This window comes from Myotis myotis, unplaced genomic scaffold (assembly GCF_014108235.1).
Source record: "Myotis myotis isolate mMyoMyo1 unplaced genomic scaffold, mMyoMyo1.p scaffold_m19_p_6, whole genome shotgun sequence".
NCBI classification, from domain to species: domain Eukaryota; kingdom Metazoa; phylum Chordata; class Mammalia; order Chiroptera; family Vespertilionidae; genus Myotis; species Myotis myotis.
This window is the reverse complement of record NW_023416368.1, coordinates 37247744-37269787: the sequence shown is the minus strand read 5'-3', so window position 1 is coordinate 37269787 and position 22044 is coordinate 37247744. Positions and strand designations below refer to the sequence as shown.

General features: G+C 39.5%; 1 protein-coding gene and 1 non-coding gene across 2 annotated transcripts in view; one reads left to right on the top strand and one right to left on the bottom strand.

Moving 5' to 3' along the window:
* ADAMTS19 (ADAM metallopeptidase with thrombospondin type 1 motif 19) overlaps positions 1 to 22044 on the top strand; it is a 213363-nt gene that overhangs the window by 5006 nt on the left and 186313 nt on the right. The gene's annotated exons all lie outside the window — the stretch shown is intronic.
* Positions 5298 to 5490, bottom strand: LOC118659530. The gene has a single exon (XR_004968629.1). It is a non-coding gene; the product is annotated as a U2 spliceosomal RNA (small nuclear RNA).

The window sequence follows — 22044 nt, the reverse complement described above, 5'->3', positions numbered from 1 at the left end:
GTGGGGGTCCCAGATTGGAGAGGGTGTAGGCTGGGCTGAGGGACACCATCCCCTCCTCCCACCCCATGCATGAATTTCATGCACTGGGCCACTAGTTGAATAATAATCTGATTTGAGCCATATATATATTTTTCAAATGTATTCTTTATTGATTTTTTACAGAGAGGAAGGGAGAGGTATAGAGAGTTAGAAACATCAATGAGAGAGAAACATCGATCAGCTGCCTCCTGCACACTCCCTACGGGAGATGTGCCCACAACCAAGGTACATGCCCTTGACCAGAATCGAACCTGGGACCCTTGAGTCTGCAGGCTGACGCTCTATCCACTGAGCCAAACTGGTCAGGGCTTGAGCCATATATTTGATCTAAGGGGCACACAAATATAATGCTAAAGCAATTAAACATTTATTGAACAACTCCTTTGAGCAAGGTATTGTGCAGATAACACAGAATACAAAAAGGAGATGAAGAAGCCTTGGTAGGTTACAAGGAGCTCACAGCAGCCTGGCCCACCAGTCACAAATGTCAGCAGAGAAATAGAACAGGTTGAGCTATGTACAAATGCAGGGATGCCCCAAGTGCTATAATGGTACTATATTGTCTATCTCTCTTCATTTCCACAACATTGTAAGATATCTAATTTTTAGTATATACGCAATAACAATCACTAAATACAACACATGCAACACTTTATTATGTTTTAAATAAATAATCTTTATTAAAATACAAAAAAGCGACAATTAAATTCCATGAAAAAGTGCAACAATTATGGTTCCTCAAAGTTAACACAATACTTACACACACACACACACACACCCACCCACACACACACACACACTCACACACACAACTCTAAGCAGTGGGCCACGGTATACTAATCAGGACATCCCTTGCCTATGGTTCTCTTTATATGGACTGCTGAAATGACTCTCAGTTATAATTAGATTATTTTTCCAGGATGATAAAGAGTGACTCCTAAAACTTAAGTTTAGAGTTTTACACAGTAGTCATTTTGATTAGCTCTGAATCAATCTGCAGCTTTGTATAAATTATTATTTTTTAAATTTTGCAATTTACTCCCTTGCTTGAAATAAAGTATTTGATGCCATGGCACATGTTAAATACTTAACTATTTGGAGGTACCTGTCTTGGAAAAGGTACTTTATCAAGTATTAGCATGAAAGCAGGAGGGGAGGGTGTCAGGGCAGGGATGGGGAAAGGTGGTGCACAACTAGATCTGGGTAGAAGTGGAATCAGCATCCAAATGGAAAAAGTAAGATTGCAGACTAACCTCACACATCTACCTTCTTTGTTTGATCCAAATCTTAGGAATGACAGAAAATCTATTCTAAATAAATCTAAAGCAGTATTATAAAAGAATGCCATCAGTGCATCAAACATTTTGAATATCTCTTGAAAGACTGAAACAGTTTGGATTGGATTAATGGAAAACATATAGAGACGTTAGAAAACATCTGTGAATGGTGGGAGCCGAGCCAGAGGAGCTATTGCACATGCAGTGGGCAGAGGGGGCCCCTAGAACAGCTCCTTGACTTCTTCTGATTTCCAGTTATGCCAACAAGTGGAGGCCAAATGCGTGTCCCTAGGCAAGAGCACAAAGAATAGAGACAGAGCTTTCCCAGGCATGTTGGTGAATCCAGAGGATTAAGAGTCTTCTACTCTCAAAAGATGAATGATTGGTTGCCTGGACCCAGTAGTAGGTCCCACCTGTCTTACCAAATAACTGGAAGAGAGCTGAGTAAGTGAACTGGTCAACAGATAAGTGAGCAGAGAAACCAAAAAGAGATGAGCTGACACCAAGAATACCTTTTAAGAAAACAAACCATATAAAAGAGAGCCATCAAACTCTGGTTAATTAATATATTAAGCAACAAAATTAATAGAATAAAACAAGCACTTTCATAGAAGAATAAAAGTGGATATATCTTTATGGAAAAATAAGTCTAAAAAACAACAGCTTGCCAAAACCGGTTTGGCTCAGTGGATAGAGCATCGGCCTGCGGACTGAAGGGTCCCAGGTTCGAGTCCGGTCAAGGGCATGTGCCTGGGTTGTGGGCACATCCCCAGTAGGAGATGTGCAGGAGGCGGCTGGTTGATGTTTCTCTCCCATCAATGTTTCTGTCTCTCTCTCTCTCTCTCTCTCTCTCTCTCTCTCTCTCCCCCTTCCTCTCTGTAAAAAATCAATAAAATGTATTTAAAAAAAATTAAAAAACAAACAAAAAACACAACAGCTTGTATTTGGAAAAAATGATTAGATGCAATGAAACTAATTTTTTTGATCATTATAATTAAAATACTTCATATGTGAACTGATTAATAAGTGTGATCTAGAAGATCAAACCCAGAAATTATCCCAGAATATAATATAAGGGATAAAAGGATACAGAATATGAAAGAAAAGTTGTGAGCCAAAATTGTAGATCTAGATGGTCCAAGTTTTTCTAATAGGAGTACATTTTTAAAATAAATTATAGGATAGAATTTTTAAAATGCATGATATGTACCCTAAACATTTAATTCTAATTTAAATCACCACAATGTGTATTCATCTGCCAACCTTTGGATACAAAGCCAGATACTACTTATTCCTTTGAGTGTAGGTCACATAACTGGTGTTCCAGGTGAGCCTTCCCAACTGTGCACCAAACCAATTTCCAGTGTAGGTTTCTGTATTTGGGGTAAAAATTAAAGACAAATGCAAGGCAATTTATGTGTAGAATCTTGGACTTAAAAAAAAATTGAATCTTTTTTCCCCTTCATTTATTTTTTATTAAATATACTAGCGGCCCAGTGCACGAATTTGTGCATGGGTGGGGTCCAGCTGCCCGCCCCCTGATTGGGGTGGGGGTGGGATAATCGGGGGCAGGGAAGATGGTGGTCGTGCTGGGCACCTCTCCTGGACACCTGACTGACAGTCCAGACCAGGGGTGGGCAAACTTTTTGACTCGAGGGCCACAATGGGTTCTTAAACTGGACTGGAGGGCCGGAACAAAAGCATGGATGGAGTGTTTGTGTGAACTAATATAAATTCAAAGTACACATCATTACATAAAAGGGTATGGTCTTTTTTTTTCAATCGTTTTATTCATTTCAAACTGGCCGGATCCGGCCCGCAGGCCGTAGTTTGCCCACGGCTGGTCCAGACTGTGAGCGGTTTTCCTCCTGATCACTCGTCATTCAGGTTCCTGATCTATGAAGGCTGGAGAGCGTTTTACTTAGAATCACTGAAGGTCACACTTCAGTGATCAGGGCGGGGGTTGGGGGGCTGATAGGGGGCCAGGTGGCAGGGGGGAGAGGCCGCGGGCTGTTGGCTGACCGGCCCTGCCTCCAATTGGGCCGGGTGGCTACTGCAGTGTGTGTCATAGCCACCAGTCGTTCTGGTCATTCTGGTCGTTCCGCCATTTGGCCGCTTGGCTTTTATATATATAGATTGGAATAACATTGGTTAATAAGATTATATAAATTTCAGGTGTACAACATGAAATATAGTAAACACCTGTATGCTCTATTGTGTGCTCACCACCCAAGTCTAGTCTTCTGTCACCATATATTCGGTATCCCATTTAATCTCTTTGCTCTCCCGCCACTCCTCCTTCCTTCTGGTAATCATCAAACTATTGTCCGTTTTTTTGTTTTTTTCTTTTTGTTTTATACCCCCATAAGCGTGATAGCATATGGTTCTTGTCCTTTTCCATTGACTCATTTTACTTAGCATTTACTTAGTAAATACTCTCAAAATCTACCCATGTTGATTCAAATGGCAGTAGTTCATCTTTTTTAATGGCTGAGTACTATTCCATTGTAGATATTTACCACATCTTTAATCATCTGCTGAAGGACACGTAGTTGTTTCCATGTCTTAGCTATTGTGATAATGCCACAGTAAACCTAAGGGTACATATATATTTATGAATAAGTGCATTCAAAACCAGTTTTCAAATATTTTATAGTTGTTTCATCTCAAATGAAATAGATCTATCGATCTATCTATCTATCTAACTTTAGCAACTTATCTGTCTCAAGCTTTTCTCAAAATCTTCCTGGAAACAAATACACCTTTTGCACTCATAGTTCACTAGCTGCTAATATTAGTGTCTGAATAAATTACGTAATTGCAAAATGTTGTGCCTACATCTGTTCAAACAAATATGGCTGATTCTTGGTAAACATGCAGGCCTATTGGTGAAAATAATTGTGTACAGCGAGACAAGGGAGCAATCTCCAAACTGAGTACTGATGTTATTTCAATGTAATTTTATTTACTTATTTTTGTGTTATGCTAGGCTGAGATCTTTTCATATTTTTATTATAATTTCCTTTACAGTAAACTTTCATATTCCCTACTCATTTTTCCATTAAGTTTTTGGGCCTTTTCTTTTCAAATTCCAAAGTTCTATTTATTTCAATGATTAATTTACTAGGGGCCCAATGCATGAAATTGGTGCAAGGGGCTCGGCCCTCGCAGCCCCAGCTTCACCACGAAGGTCAGTCAGCTGTCCGGTCTAGTTAGCATATTACACTTTTATTATTATAGATTTCAATTTCAGTTGACATTCAATATTATGTTAGTTTCAGATAGACAGCACAGTATTTGGCCGTTATATGATTAAAAAGTGATTCCTCCCCATAAGTTAGCACCAACCTGGCACCATACATAGTAGTTACCACAATATTATTGACCACATTCCTTATGCTGTACTTAAATTCCTGTGACAATTTGTAACTATCTATTTGTACTTCTTAATCCCTTCACCTTTTTCACCCAGCCCTTCAATCCCCCTTTCCTCTAGCAACTGTCTGTTCTCTGCATCTATGAGTCTGTGTATGTTTTATTTTGTTTTTTAGATTTCGTAAAAGTGATTTGCCGACATTGAACCAACTTTGCATCCCAGGAATAAATCCCACTTGATCAAGGTGTATAATTTTTTAAATGCATTGCTGAAATCAGTTTGCTAATATTTTGTTGATTTTTGAACTTGTGTTCATCAGGGACATTGGCCTATACTGTTTTTCTTAATTATCTTTTTTTTTTTCTTTTTTAAAATATATTTTATTGATTTTTTACAGAGAGGAAGGGAGAGAGATAGAGAGTTAGAAACATCGATGAGAGAGAAACATCGATCAGCTGCCTCCTGCACATCTCCTACTGGGGATATGCCTGCAACCAAGGTACATGCCCTTGACCGGAATCGAACCTGGGACCTTTCAGTCCACAGACCGACGCTCTATCCACTGAGCCAAACCGGTTTTGGCTTGATTATCTTTTGTGTCCCTGAGGGGGTACACTGCTCCCCAGAGGTACTGGAATATCAGGCCAATGCTTAGCGTGGGGGGAAGCAAGCTCCTATTCATCTCTCTGCCCCCAAAATTCATTTAATGTGGATTTCTTGGATAGAGGACGTATCAGATGTTAATCTGATAAGAGCAGATACCTACTCTTGATCTTAGCCAAAAGGCTGAGAAGCAATGGTCTATAATTTTCTTTCTTTCTTTCTTTTTTTTTTTGGTAATGTCTTTCTTTCTTAGGTTTTGGGATCAGGATTATGCTGGCATCATAAAGTGAAGTTGGGAGTCTTCCTTCCTGTTCAGTTTTCGGAATAGTCTGACATGGGCCCAGGCTGGCTGCCACTGACAGAGACTAGCCTTCTGGAGTTGGGAGGACAGGGCCTCAGGGAGTCAGAAGGGTGGAGCTAGTGGAGCTCACCAGGTTAATGCCCTGTGGGGGAAGTGTTTAACCCGGGAAGATGGTGCCAGGGGACTGTGCAATAGGAAGACTCAACACAGGGGCATCAGAGGCTGTCCCTTCTGCCCCTGCCCTGAAGCCACAGAGCTGTCTGTCCTTGTGTGACTGATACCCCCTGAGCTGTTGTCCCTCTGCTGGTGCCCAGGGTGAGTGCCTGTGATAGTTTGTGAGTTGTCCTTTTAAGAGGGTGCCTGAATTTCCAGCAACCGTCCGTCTTACCCAGGCATGGATGGAATCCCCACTGAATTTCACTGCCAGATGTTATGCGAGCTCTTCTTCCTGGTTCTTGTGCCACGGGCTGGGGAACCTAGTGCGGGGTCCAGGGGGGACCTTGGCAGGTGAAATATCCCTCTGGAGTCTCAACTGACACACCTGGGTGTGGAGCCAACCCATTTTGTGTTTCTGACCCTCCAGTCTTGCTGTAGCTTCTTCTTTATACTCTTAGTTATAGGACTTAGGTTTAGCTACTCTTTTTTTAAAATTGATTTTTAGAGAGAGATTTTGATTTGTTGTTCCACTTTATGCATTCATTGGCTGATTCTTGTATTTGTCCAGACCTGAGGATTGAACCTGCAACCTTGTTATATTAGACAATGCTCTACCTCACTGAGCTACCCAGCCAGGGTTTTCGCTACTTTCGGATGGTTCTCTAGGTTGATTGCTCTATAATTTAGTTGTAATTTCGATGTGGTCATGGGAGAAGATGAGTGCAGCTTCCACTTACTTGGCTATCTTGAAATCCTATCCCCCAGGAAATTATTTAAGGAAGTCTTAAAATATTTTTTATGCAACATTAAAACAGAGCACATTTTTATTGTGCTCACACACAATTGAATGTTTTTGCTTAATTGAAATTACATTTTTACCCCAGATGATCTTATGGCTTTGTGTTTGCAAAATTAAGAGTAACCAGAGGCATTCCAGGTTCCTGATAGATGGGAAGTATATTAAGTTAGGGATGTAATCCGACATATTTTGAGGCCATGGGAGAACCAATGGTTTGTCTTGGATTATGATTGGGGGGGAGAGTGTTCCTGAAAGGAAGTTTTAAGATTCCCCTAGCCAAGTGAGGATCATAATTTAATGCAGAGTGCATTCAGGGTGCAGCCATGGTGAGCACATCATCTTGTCTCCATCTCATCTTTATTCTAATGCCAAGTCCTAGACTGAGAGAAGTGAGAAAGTGGGAACTCAGCCATTTCAATGCTCCCAGATATTTGAACAGAATTATTGCATGGCGGTGTTGGGAGGCCCTTGGGGATGAGATAGATTGGGCCTTGCCTTTTCCAGCAAGAGAGAATTGATTTCATTTCATAATTAGTGTGCATGAATATGCAATAAATTATTAACTATTTAGGCTTTAACTCAGATAATTAGGGAATGGGACTGATCAACCCAGACCAATTTTGGCATTATTAAACAGCTTCTGTTTGCCTGTTGCTTTCCGTTAAATAAAATGAGATCTAAACATCTTTTTTTTCTCTTCACAAGCACTTAAAGATGTTTTGCCTCAGACTTTTATTTCAGTCCTCTTACCTCTGCCTGGCTTCACCTAAACTATAGGATCATCTTCTGCAGAGAGCCCGTATCACCACCTACTTGCTCATGCTTTTGATGCCCTGTTTCTGAAAGTCTGGTGTGAAAACTCTTTATCAAAGTCATGGCACTGGGGGTGAGGTTGAGGAAGTTGGGGTCTCTGCATTTAAAACTGGAATTTCAGAGTGTACCTCAAACCTAAGAAATGTATTTAAAAAGAATCCAAGGTAATTCTTGTGCAAGCTGAAATTTGAGGGCAGCCACTCTGGTAGCTCGGAAAATTCCAGAGCTCATGATATTCAGTGACTAGATTTGTAGTCACCAAACTTTATATACCCTACGTGTTTTGAGTGAATTTTAATACTTTTTTTTTTTAGCTCCAATGTTAGTAAAGTTGGATACCTTCGCCTTTGCCTTTCACCTCCTCCCAGGAACCCACTTCGATTTCATTGAGCTAGAAAAGATTTTACGAATTTCAAGTGATTATTTAACAAGCTATCCACGTGAACTAGTTGGAGATAATGTAATGGGGCCTTAATGCCAGTATGAATGTTTTTGTACTCTTCAGGTGGAAAAGTATACAAAAGTTGAAACTTGCTTCCCATTCTATAATTTGGAATAAATAGAGCAGATTATTTCAAACTGTCATCCACTGTTTTGTGGGTAATGTAGCAGGAGAATGAAAGTATTATATTACCAGATGTTTCATAGTAGTTACTTTAATAAGATGAAATTGATGAAAAGTAAAGGAAGAAACATACCTTTAGGTTGAAAGGGGCCTAGCATACTACCAAGTTCAGATGTGGATAAATGAAGATGGAAGTACATTATGGAGGGATTTTAGATATCAGTAGACTCTTTGTGAGAGATTGTCTACACTGACCGGCAGTGCAGTGTGATCAGGTTAAGAGGTTAAGAAGACCTTGGACATGCATAGGAATGAAAAGGCAAGCTTACTTAAATGGCAGAAATAAAATAATATGTTTTATCTACTTGTTCACATCCTAAGAATTTTTATGTCAAGAGCCCATAAGCCCTGACCCGTGTGGCTCGGTTGGTTGGACGTTGTCCCAGTACCGAAAGGTTGCGGGTTCTATTCCTGGTCAGGGCACATGCCTGAGCTGTGGGCTTGACCCCTGGTAGGGGGTGTGCAGGAGACAGCTAATTGATATTACACTCTCACATCGATGTTTCTCTCTTCTCCCTTCTTCACTCTCTAAAAATTAATAAACTATTCTTTTTTTTTTAAAAGAGTTCTATAAAACTCATTAAAGTTAACAGCCAAACAAATAACATGCTGCGAGGAGTGGCTAGGCAAATAATTATATTAGCTAATCTAATTAGTGCAAATTGTCTCTGTTATAATTTGGATTTAAATGTATGTAATAGCAACAAAAATGTGATAGGCATATCTCCATTACTAAAACATTATATTACCAGCAAATATTTAGCGCAGTTCATAGTCAGTTGATAGAGGAATTTATGTGTATTTAGCATAGGGCCTTTGTGTTATCTGATTCTGGCTATGTGCTTGAAGATAAAATAAATATAACTTCAAAATTCTATTACAAATAATAGAAAGTTGGAGTAATTTATTATGGAAATAACAATTATGTGTAAATATAATTAACAAAGTAATGTCTGAGTAATTTATTGTGGACATATCTGTCATTTTATAAGTTTAATTATTTTATCTACTAACATGGATAATTCCTGTGTCTCAAGAACTCTGTCATTAGAATTTTTCAGTTCAAAATAGGTGGTTGTGATTAGTAATGTTTTAAAAGTATTGAATTTAGTATCTTAAGATTAAAGTTCCTACTTATAAACTTTTCCAAGTAGAAACTAATTATTTCTCATTAGTAAGATAGATTCATGAATATATCGAGCTGATTTTCTGATATAACAAATTTTAAAAGATAGTATGAATGCCTTTTTTTTCTAATATCTTTCTTCTGGTATGATTTACATGCCATAAGATTCACCAAAATCTACAATTTAGCGATTTTTAGTACATTTTCAAAATTGTGCACCATCACACGATCCAGTTTTAAAATATTTCCATCATCCCAAAGGGCTTTCTCATACCCATCTGCAGATATCCAGTTCCAAGCAACCATTAATCTTTCTCTCTCTATAGATTTGCCTTTACATTTTATGTAAATGAAATTATATATAATTTGGTCCCACTTCTTAAACTTAGCGTAATGTTTTTGAGGCTCATCCATGTGGTAGCATGTGTCACTAGTTTAGTTTATTTCCTTGCTGAGTAATAAATTATTGTTTGGATAGACCACATTTTATTTACCCATTCATCAGTTGATGGGCGTTTGGATTGTTTCCACATTTTGGCTATGATGAATAATGCTAACATGAGCATTTGTGTACAAGTCTTGTGTAGAGAGATATTTATTTTCATTTCTGTTGGGTAGATACGTGGAAATGGAATTGCTAGGTCATATTGTAAATTTTTGTTTAATATTTTACAAAGCTGCCAAATTCTTCTCCAAAGTACTAAACCATTTTAAATTCCCATCAGCAATGTGTTAGGATGACAGTTTCTCCTATTATAACTATTCTTGTGATTGGGCAGTGGTAGCTTGTGGTTTCAATTTGCATTTTTCTAGTTACTAATTATCTTGAGCATCTTTTCATGTGCCATTTCGTAGCCACTGATACATCACCTTTGGTGAAATGTCTACTCAAATCTTTTGGCTATTTTAAATTAGGTTTTTTGGTTTCTTGTTTTCATACTGTGGAGTTTATAGAGTTCTCTATATATTCTGGATGTAAATCTGTTATCAGACATATATGGCTTACTAATGTTTTCTTCCAGTCTATTGGTTTCTACTTGTTTTCTTAGTGGTGTCTTCTAAAGCCAATTAAAAACACATACACACTGAAAATAATCCAGTTTATCAATTTTTTCTTTTACTGAATGTGTTTTTGGTGTTGTATCCAAGAACTTTGTGCCTTAATTCAAAGTCAGATGTTCTCTTATGTTTTCTTCCATAATTTGATTTTTACATTCAGGTCTATGATTAATTTTTAGTTACTTCTTGTGTATGGTGTGAGATAAGAGTCTAAATTAATCCCTTTGCATATATGTATCCAGTTTTTTCTCAGCACCATTTGTTGAAAAGATCATCCTGTTCTCATGAAATGCCGTACATAGAACTTCTGTCAAAAGTTAATTAACCATAAATGTAAATTTACTTTTAAACTATTAATAGTGTTCTTTTGATCTGTCTGTACATCCTTATGTCAATACCGTACTGTCTTGATTTATGTAGCTTTATAATATGCTTTAAATGCAGGAAATTTAAGTTCTTCAACTTTGATTTCCTTTTTTGAAACTGCTTTAGCTCTTCTGGATCCTTTGCATTTCTATATAAACTTTAGATTGTCAATATCTCCAAAGAGTCTGCAGGGCCTTTAATAAGGATTGTGTTTAAAGATTAATTTTGGAAGAGTTTTTTAGCTTTCTGGAAATAATGATCACTAGGCAATCATTAAGGGATATTTATGAATACCCCATTGATTAAAATGAAAAAAATTAGCTACTGTAGCTCATATTATAATGTTTACAATGGACTAGACCAGCCGTGGGCAAACTACGGCCCGCGGGCTGGATCCGGCCCGTTTGGAATGAATAAAACTAAAAAAAAAAAAAAAACCGTACCCTTTTATGTAATGATGTTTACTTTGAATTTATATTAGTTCACACAAACACTCCATCCATGCTTTTGTTCCGGCCCTCCGGTCCAGTTTAAGAACCCATTGTGGCCCTCGAGTCAAAAAGTTTGCCCACCCCTGGACTAGACTTAAAATTTATAAAGGATTTATAAAAACAAGTAATCAAAGTTATTCATTTGATGGTATACAAATAAGGTATACAGAAATAGGAAGTTATTCAATTAGTAGTGTCTTTGCAGGATTAGGGCATGAATTCAGGTATAAGTTCAATATTGTTTCATATATCCCACTGCTGTGAAAAAGACCGAATTTGTTAGGGTGAAGGTTCAAATCAAGTAAACAAATATATACAAAAAAAACTAACAGCATCTAACTCAACCTTGGCAGGAAGTAGATTTTAGTTGTAAACAGTCAGAGTTATTCTGAAAATATAGACCTGTATCCACATTATTGTGTGTTCACTCAAATAGAACCAAGAATTCCTTTATTAAAAGTCAAAGCAATATGTTCTCTGATAATCTGAGTTTAGGCTATAGGAATCATGACTAAAAAAACATTAAGGAAATAAAGGCCCTTAGTTAATCAGTTAGGTATCTATATACAAAAGCCCAAGTGACCATTACGACTAGACGACTGGCCAGTAGCTATGACGGGCACTAACCACCAGGGAGCAGACGCTCAATGCATGAGCTGCCCCCTGGTGGTCAGTGTGTTCCCACAGCCAACCTCCCACGGCCAGCCAGCCAAACTCCGGCAGTCGTCGTCCCCCCCCCCCCCCCCCCCACCCCGCCCCACCCTCGGTTGGCTGGCCTCAATCGGCCTCAATTGCCGGCCAGGCTGAGAGACCCCACCTGTGCAGGAATTCGTGCATTGGGGCTCTAGTTAATTTAATAATGATATAAAGGAGCCTAGTAAAGGATAGAAATACTGTATTTAGTTAATTATAATAGATAATTTTTCACATTTTAGCAGCTCTTACAGAGGGCTATTTCATAACACAGTATCTTAGAATTGATGGATTTTGATATGAAAGCAATATGGACTTGGTGTCATTTTTAGGAAGTGAATATTTATGAAGACCTAGTTGTAACAGTTGTCCTGGAAAATGTGGCTTAGGAAGGAATAGGGAATGATACCTGAATGGTTCTATTTAGATTTTTGGTTTCGAATAATGTATGGAGATATACACAGGAAAGCTTCATAGCTTTTTTTTTTAATTTAAAAAAATTGATATCAGAGAGAAAGGGAGAGGGAGAGATGAAACATCAATGATGAGAGAGAATCATTGAGCTGCCTCTTGCATGCTCCACACTGGGGATCGAGCCCGCAACCTGGGCATGTGCCCTGGCTGGGAATCCAACCCTGACCCCCCTGGTTCATGGGTTGATGCTCAACCACTGAGCCACATTGGCTGGGCTATAGCTTTTTAAAAAAATGTGCTTAAAAATCTGCTTAAGTTGTCTCTAGGTCAGGATTAAACCATTTTTATCCATGTAAATCTTATAGTAAATATGAGCTTCAAGGGGTAAAATGATGACCCAATAATTTTAGTAAGAGGGATGTTTTGGATCAGTCAGAGGAAAATGGACAGGGCATACATACAAATGTCACTTGAAAGTTGAGACCACATCTTAATTGGTAATATGGTAAACTAAAGACATATCTTTGATTAGTATTTAATTCCCATGATTATTTATTTTGCATTTTCAGATTCTATAGTTCTTGCTCCTTGTCAGGCCCCAAGAGTTGGCATAATCTGTATGAACTGACACAACCTTCCTATGAAGGAGGTAGTGTCATGAGGCGGTCAGTGGGTGGAAAGATAAAAGAGGCGAAGTGAATTCACTGATGTATATTTAGAGTATGTTTTAAGCTTAAGAATATGGAAACCTCTTACTCCTGTTTGAAATGCCTTTGGAATAACATACTAAAGCACCCTTGGGGACAGCCTAACAGAGCACATTAATATGGTTTAAAAGGTCTCCAAAGCCTTTGCCTATAGTTAGCTCAGTTGTAGTATTTTAGTAAGTGTTCTAATAACTTGGCTGCTCTTGCCCTTGGCCATGGAATCGCCACAAGTGCACCGTGTCCAATTTTGGGGTGTTTGGTCACTTGGTCTTACGTGTTCCGAACCTATTAATAACTCACCATAGGCTTGAAAGAGACTGCATCAGACTATATTACAACTGCATAATCAACGGTATACTTAGTCTTTCTCGCATTTCTTTCCATTACCTTTCCCTCTAGAAGACACACATTCAGTCCTGTGTTCAGTGCTTCTAAATTCTCTTATTTTGTTAATTCTGAAATGCATTTCAGTTAATTAGTCTTGGAGAGTTAAAAAATAATACAAGGGAAAGAGAAAACAGTGGAGGAACTCTGTAATAATATAAATAGTTATCACCATGATAACGACATAGTTTTTAAAATACCTTACAGTTTATAACCTGCATTTACAAAATCTTTGGTTATAGGACGTGTACACATTTTTAGAAAGTAAGTGACTTCCTCAAACATTTGTTTACATCTTTAAAAACTTATGTGTAAATCTAGTTTTTTTGAACGGAATTATGTTTTAAGGGCACTATAAGATCTATTTATGTAAGGGAAACCTATGGTAATTTTTTTTATAAATAAGTAATAACCCCTAATTTAGTATCACTTTCTTAGTACAAATTAGTTTGTAAATGCCTTATGTTTTACCTTTTAATAATTTAGGATACTTTCTTTATATATTTTAAAGTATTCAGAAACTTTACATATGAAAAATAAGAATAGTTTTCTATGCCGTGGTAGTGGTAAGTAGTAAATTATGAAAAACTGCAAGAAATAGAAAAGGCGATAGAGTCTTCCACTAATCATATTTACAGGGGCAGGAAGTAAGTGCTACCTCCACTTTTTCTTTATCCAATCAGTGTCTAAATGTACCATAGTTTGTTTATTTTTAATCTACTCACCTACTGATGGACACTTGACTGCTTTCATATCTTGGCTGTTGTAAATAATGCTGCAATGAACATAAAGGTGCATATATTGTTTTGAATCAGTGTTTTGGGTCTCTTTGGATATATTCTCAGAAGTGGGGTTGCTGGGTCATAAGGCAGTTCCATTTTTAATTTTTTAAAAAACATATATATATATTAATGATTTCAGAGAAAGGGAGAGGGAGAGAGAGACACATCAATGATGACAGGGAATCATCTGATCAGCTGCCTCCTGCACACCCCCTGCTGGGGATCGAGCCCACAACCAGGGCATGTGCCCTTGACCGGAATCGAACCTGGGACCCTTCAGTCCTCAGGTCGCCGCTCTATCCACCAAGCCAAACCGGCCAGGGCCATTTTTAATTTTTTAATGCTTTCAACATTGGCTGCACCAACCAACAGTGCATGATGGTTTCCTTTTCTCCACATCCTTGCCAACACTTGTTGTTTGATGCTTTATTGATGCTAGCCACTCTGACAGGTGTGAGGTGATATCTTGTGCTTTTAATTTGCATTTCTCTGATGATTAATGATGTTGAGCACCTTTTCTTGTGTTTGTTTGCCATCTGTATGTCCTCTTTGGAGAAGTGTCTATTCAGGGTCTCTGTCCATTTTTAAATTGGATTGTTTGTTTTTTGGTATTGTGTTGTGTAAGTTCTTTATAAAATTTGGATTTAACCCCTTTCAGACGTGTCATTAGCAAATACGTTCTCCCATTCAGGGGGTTGTCTTTTCATTTTGTTGATAGTTTCCTTTGCTATGCTTTGCTAAACTTTTTAATTTAATGTAGTCCCATTTTTCTTTTTTGTTTCCCTTGCCTGAGGCAATATATCAGAAAAAATATTGCTATGAGAAATGTCTGAGATTTTACTGCCTATGTTTTCTTCTAGGATTTTTATGGTTTCGAGTCTAACATTTAAATCTTTAATCCACTTTGTGTTTATTCTTGTGTTTGTTGTTAGAAGATGGTCTGGTTTCATTTTTTTGCACATTTATCTGTCCAATTTTCCCAACACTATTTATTGAGTGGAGTATCTTTAGCCCATTGTATATTTTTGCCTCCTTTGTCAAATATTAATGGACCATAAAAGTGTGGGTTTATTTCTGTGCTCTCTGTCTGTTCCATTGATCCATATGTCTCAGGGCTTAAATAGCAAGTTGATAAAAATAACTGCATTTCAATTATAAAATATAAACTTACAGTTTTAAAGTTATATATATATTAATAAGTTTGTTTAAAAACTTACTATAGTAAGTCAATAGAAGTGTTTTTATTAATTTTATGGATTTTGAGGTCTTTAAAATTTAATACAAGTGTTTCATAACAAATATATATGTGTAGTTTATAATAACATTAGGATAGGTCTGGCTCACTATCTTGCATAGTGTCTGATCACATTTCTTTTTAAAAAATATGTTTTTATTGATTTTAGAGAGAGGGGAAGGGAGAGGGAGAAAGAGAGAAAAAAAGAGAAACATTAACATGAGAAATATCCATTGGTTGCCTCCTGCACGCCCCCTACTGGGGATTGACCCTGCAACCTGGGCATGTGCCCTGACTGGTAATCGAATTGGTGACCTTTTGGTGCATGGGATGACACTCAACCAACTGAGCCATACCGGCCAGGGCGTGATCATATTTCTATTTATAGATCACAATATACTGTATATACATACAATATATTAGCATATACACTGAGTGGCCAGATTATTATGACCACCTGATGTTTGTAGGCAAATTAGCTATAATTTCACACTGAAGTTGCTTGAGGGCCAGACCATTATAAATAGGGAAGCAGGTTGTTTACCACGATAGTAGAAGTGATTTTTTTCTGAAGATATGGGTAAACAACGCGATTTAACAGCCTTTGAACGTGGGATATGTATATATACAGTATATGATAATTAATGTATCTGGATTTTAATGTGTTGTTTTTTTCTTTTTTATATATGTAACATAATGAATACATTGATCTTTTTTCCTGACACTTGAACTGAATTCCAAATAGCATAACATTTTCTAGATGAACTTTTCTCAGTTTGAAATAATTAATCACAGTTTGTTGAAGTAATTAATTTCAGTTTGTCACCAGTAATGGTCTGTGTCCTTCCTAATTAAGAGACTAATTCAGAAAAACATGTGAAGCAGTTTACTCTGGCACATAATTAATTAGTGAGAACTGTCATTTATATGTATTCTTTTGGGCAGCTGTTGAATTCAACCTGAAGGGATTAATACCCATATGTGGTTTTGAGGTCTATATGTTGGATAAGGTGAATAAATAATCACAGATAAAATACAAGACCAAAAAGAAAGCATAAGGCAATGTATTATGTATGTGGTACAATTTCTAGGTCTTTGGTTTTACTTATTTTCTGTCAAAAACCCTATTAATAGTCATAGCCAAGGAAAGACACCAGCCTTTTAAGTTGAAGTGAAAATCTAGAATAGAATTATTTGGTGATCAAGTACTTAGGCCTTTGTCCGGTACAGCACAGGAATGGCTTAATTTCTAGAGTTTTATAGTTGTATAAAATGCTTTCATGTATATTATTTCATTTAATAGGCAGGGAAACTGTTATGTGTAAGATAGGAAAGGCTTGCTTTAATTTTACTCTTAATGTTGCCTTTGTCCTAATCTTTACACAGACACTCACTCTTTTTTTATCTGACAAGCATCAGCCCACCTCCTTAGGTTGAAAAGTGAACCAAATTTGGTATGAGTGTTCCTTTACAAGAAAGAGTTGTATTTAAGGAATTAATCCAAAGGAGAAAGGATAATCTAAAGTGTTACAATGCCTCGCTAGTCTTTGAAGACTAGGCTTTTAACATGACCATTGAGCCTGTTTAACTTTGTTTCATAGTTTTGGTTTACTACACAAGTCAGTAGATAGTAATTCTGATGTCATCATCATTAAAGGCAACATTTCTCGAGTGCCCATTACGAAAAGTAAAGTTTGTGGCTCTTCTCATCTTAAAGACAGTTTGTGGCTCTTCTCATCTTAAAGAGATGAACACAAGGAACAGTATAGAAAACAGAAAAAAGGAAAAGTAATGTCGCAGAAGTCAAAGCAAACAGTGCCCACTGAAGGAAAGGGTTACTTAGAGATTCTGTTTCCTATATCGTTCCTTGTGTTCATCGCTGATGTGGAACGTGTTAGTCTATGTGATCCTTTTGGTACCCAAGGTGATCTTATCTCAGGAGCATGTGGTAGGATGCTCAACTGAGTTATTAGGAAGAAGCCCATGTTGTTTAAAATCTTTTGGCCTGTTTGGCTCAGCGGATAGAGTGTCAGCCTGTGCACTGGAGGGTCCCAGATTTGATTCTGGTCAAGGGCATGTACTTCCCTGGCCCAGGCCCTGGTTGGGGCTCGTGCAGGAGGCAACCAATCTATGTGTTTCTCTCACATCGATATTTCTTTCTGTCTTTCCACCTCTCTTCCACTCTCTAAATATCAGTGGGAAAATATCCTAGGGTGAGGATTAAAAAAACAAAAACAACTTTTGGCCTAACATGGCCACTTTGGTTTTCAAATGGGGCTGCAGGTCACTTAACCTTTCCTTTCTTAGTTCCGAGATCTCCAATCTTTGGTTTTATCATTTCCGAGAATCGGATCAGGATCATTGGCTCTTAATTTTCTGGATGAATGAACAATTCAATTACAATATCCTGAGATTGGTTGTTTTCATGTTTTCTAAGAAGCATATTTTGAATTATGGAAGTACTTCAGAAGCATCCATCTTTTGTAATTAGGACATGGGCACTCTTTTCAGAATTGTACTTAGTGTTTGTTTTGCACATTGTAGTTGATGAGAACTTTTTCCAGATTAAACTGCTCTTTTTCCTCAGGAGCCCTGAGCAACAGATCTTTCAGTGTTCCCACACTCACAGTGAGAAAAGTAAGACCCGCTGAGGCAGTATTGTGTGCTCCAGGTCGCCCAGATCCCGTCTGTGAAGCAGGTACTGAGTTTGGTCTTTCAGTGCCATAGCCTTTGCCTTTCCCTTATGCTTAAGGTTTCTTCTTGTCAGGCTGAATTGTATGCAGTTGTTAATATAGGAGTATTTGACCTACAATAAAAAGCAGTTTCATATGCTACTACGAAAACAAACAAACAAAACCACCCAAAACGAACAAACAAAAACTCCATTTAAGAAAAGCTCATTTTGCAGGCTGGAAGAGGATAATGGGGGGAAAAAGGTAAACTTCTTTAAGGGGAAAGAAACCCTCAGTCATTAATGTCTGAAAAGGATGAGCCAGAGTAACAAGATTTCTTTGAGAATGCTTGGCTCCTTTGACTTAAAAGCGTGGCCTGAGGAGACGAAGTGTGTGGGTTTGAATCCCATCTCCCCTCTTACTACCCTACTAGCTCTGTGACATGAGACACTTCACTTAACCTCTTAGTGCCTCCCTGTCTTCACTTTTTAAGATTCAGTAAAAAGTATCTGGCATTATTATAAGGACTATAACTGTGTGTGTTAAATAAACTGGAGATGAGAAATAGAGATAGAATATGTTTTGGTCAACGCATTAAATAACTTTCTAAACCTTTCAAAATGCTATTTATTAGATAGTTGGAAATTAATTAAGTGAACATAGAATATTAAATTAGGTTAACATAGTAGTAATTTACCCATGTGAAGTTTGTACATTCATTTAAATGTACAAATGGTTCAACTAGATCTGAGAGTGAGTGTATACAATGAATTACCCCTTGCTTTCAGGAAATGAGTGAAATTTCCTCACAAGCATTCTTTCCCCAATATTCCTTTCAAATTTTTAGTGCTAAAGTGCCACTCAGAAACAGCTCCAAAAGGACTCTGACACTTCCCCACTCAAGTACAGATCAGGGACTTAATTAATGACTTCCCATGGCCAAGGGACTAATGTGACTATAAAATGCACATCTACAGAAATGGTGGTTGATTTTCTTGTTTTCCTATAGCCTTCAGTTTCCTATACAGTCTTCAAAAATTTCAGAAGAATGGGACACGGAAAGGAGAAAAAAATGTGCATTGATAACCAGCTAGGGACTGAACTAAGTGCTTTACAGGGTAAGAAGAAAGTCATAATCTCTCTATATAAAAGCCTAAGGGACCGAACGACCGGTCGACCAGTCGCTATGACACACCCTGACCACAAGGGGGCAGACGCTCAACACAGAAGCTGCACCTTGATGGTCAGTGCGCTCCCACAGTGGGAGCACTGCTCAGCTGACTGATGGGCGCCAGACACAGGGCTCATGGCTGGCTGCTGCAGCCCAGAGTCTGCAGTGGTGTGGCAGTGAGCCTATCGAGAGATGGTGGCAGGTGCAGCGGGGCCAGGATGAGCAGGAGCAGCAGGCAGGAGTGGCAGGTGGCATTGGACTGCTGGTTTCGGCCCGATCCCCGCAGGCTATGCTGAGGGACCCCACTGGTGCACAAATCCGTGCACCAGGCCTCTAGTATTAAATGAAAGGCGAATGAAGTGCTCTGATTTCTATGTTGCCTCTATCAAATCAAATACAAAATTAGTTAAAATACTTAATTTGAAGCGTGTGAAAGAGAAATACTGGCCAAATGGAATTGAAGTCTAGGTAGGTAGTGAGATTAGAGAGCCCCTAATTCTTCAAATAAAAATCCATGGATAGCTAGAACCGGTTTGGCTCAGTGGATAGAGCATCAGCCTGCGGACTCAAGGGTACCAGGTTCGATTTTGGTCAAGGGCACGTACCTTGGTTGTGGGCACATCCCCAGTGGGGGGCATGCAGGAGGCAGCTGATCGATGTTTCTCTCTCATCGATGTTTCTAACTCTCTATCCCTCTCCCTTCCTCTCTGTAGAAAAATCAATAAAACATATTTAAAAAATAAAATCCATGGATTCTGGGGCCAGATGTGTCATTTCTTCCGAGGTTACTGAGAGAATTTGCAGAGTGAACACTGAGCCACTATTACTTATTTTTTAAGAGCATCCTATCTAATAAAAGAGAAACATGGTAATTAGCATACGACCGCTACCCTTCCCATTGGCTAATCAGGGCAATATGCAAATTAACTGCCAGCCAAGATGGCGGCCGGCAGCCAGGCAGCTTGAAACTAACATGAGGCTTGCTTGCTTCAGTGACGGAGGAAACCAATGTTCTCCGCCTGCCGCTGCAGGCCTCTGAGCTGTAACTCTAAGCAACTATGTAACAAATATAGAAGCTAAACAAAACCCCAGAAACCTGCTTTAGTCCGCCCGGCTTCAGCCAGCAGGATTGCAACATTGTAAGCAAAGGCCAGAAAACTACTTTCAGCAATGGAGGCCTAAGAGCTGGAGCCAAGCCTCAAAGCTAAAGCTGGCCCAGAATAAAAAAAGAAAAAGAAAAAAAAGGAGCGGTTGGGAGCTCAGTCACCCCCAGCCTGAAAACAGCCCTCAGCCCCTCACCCAGACTGGCCAGGCACCCCAGTGGGGACCCCCACCCTGAAGGGTGTGTGACCAGCTGCAAACAGCCATCATCCCCTCACCCAGGCTGGTCAGGCACCCCAGTGGGGACCCCAACCCTGATCCAGGACACCCTTCAGGGCAAACCAGCCGGCACCCACCCATGCACCAGGCCTCTATCCTATATAGTAAAAGGGTAATATGCCTCCCAGCACCGGGATCAGCGGAGCCGCAAGGCCTCCCGGCACCAGGATCAGCATGACGGGGGCAGTGCCCAAACCCCCTGATCGCCCTGCGGCTCTGTGTGTGACAGGGGGCGGGGCCACAACCTCCCTATCCACCCTGCTCTGTTCGTGACAGGGGAAGGTGCCCCAACCACCCCCCCCCCCCACCCCCCCCCGCCACGGGCCCTGCTCTGTGTGTGACGGGGTAGAGCCATAACCTCCCCATCGGCCCTGCCCTGAATGTGAGAGTGGCGGCGCCCCAACCCCTTGATCCGCCCTGCTCTGTGGGTGATAGAGGGCAGCGCCCCAAACCCCTGATGGGCCCTGCTCTGTGCATGACAGGGGGCAGTGCCCCAACCCCCTGATGGGCCCTGCTCTGTGCGTGACGGGGTGGCGCCGCAACCTCCCCATCGACCCTGCCTTGAGTGTGACAGGGGACGGTGCCCCAACCCCCTAATCGGCCCTACCCTGAGCGTGACTGAGGGTGGCATCACAACCTCCCGATTGCCCTGCTCTGTGCATGACAGGGGGCGGCGCCCCAACTCCCCAATCGGCCTTGCTCTGAGCCCGACCAGGGGCTGCACCTAGGGATTGGGCCTGCCCTCTGCCACCGGGGAGCAGGCCTAAGCCAGCAGGTTGTTATCTCCCAAGGGGTCCCAGACTGCGAGAGGGCACAGGCCGGGCTGAGGAACCCCCCCTCCCCCCCGAGTGCACAAATTTTTGTGCACCGGGCCTCTAGTATATTTTATAAGCATCTCATTCATTTAGATCAATGGTTTTCAGCTGGTGTGCCTCAAGAATTTTTAAAACACGCAATACCTGACTATTTATTCAGGGGCACTGACCTCTATCCCTTAGATTGTCAAATAAAAAAATGACAAAAGCCAATATGACAATAGCCACCTGGTGTGAATGAATCAAAATTATACCTATTTTTGTCAGATCAGCAAAGAATATATTTTTGTGTGTGTGCCACAGAATTTTAGTAATACAGAATGAAAAGAAATAATAAATGAAAACACTTTCCATCTTGTTATTCTACACCAGTCTTAATGTTTTACTTTTCTTACAGTCTCTTTATTTCAGCTCATCCTATGTGATTAAGACATTTTTTGTTCAACATTCAGTTCCATACTTTAAAAGCAAAGAAAATCAACCCTCAGAATGACATTTATAAAGTAGAGAACTTCCAAGTAAAATGAAAACAGTGAAGAAGGACAGGGAACCCATTTCCTATTGGGAATGGTTACGGTAACTGGGCACGTACAGAGAGGCCGTGAGAATATTTTGAAATGTGAAAAGGTGCTTAGGATGCAGAATCAGGGCTCATGGTTTGAAGTAATGGTGAAGCACCTTTTGGACCTTTTATAGAAATGTTTGTGAGAATTACCACTGTCCAGTAGAGGCCTGGGTTGCTTCAGAGTGGTGATCTCTCA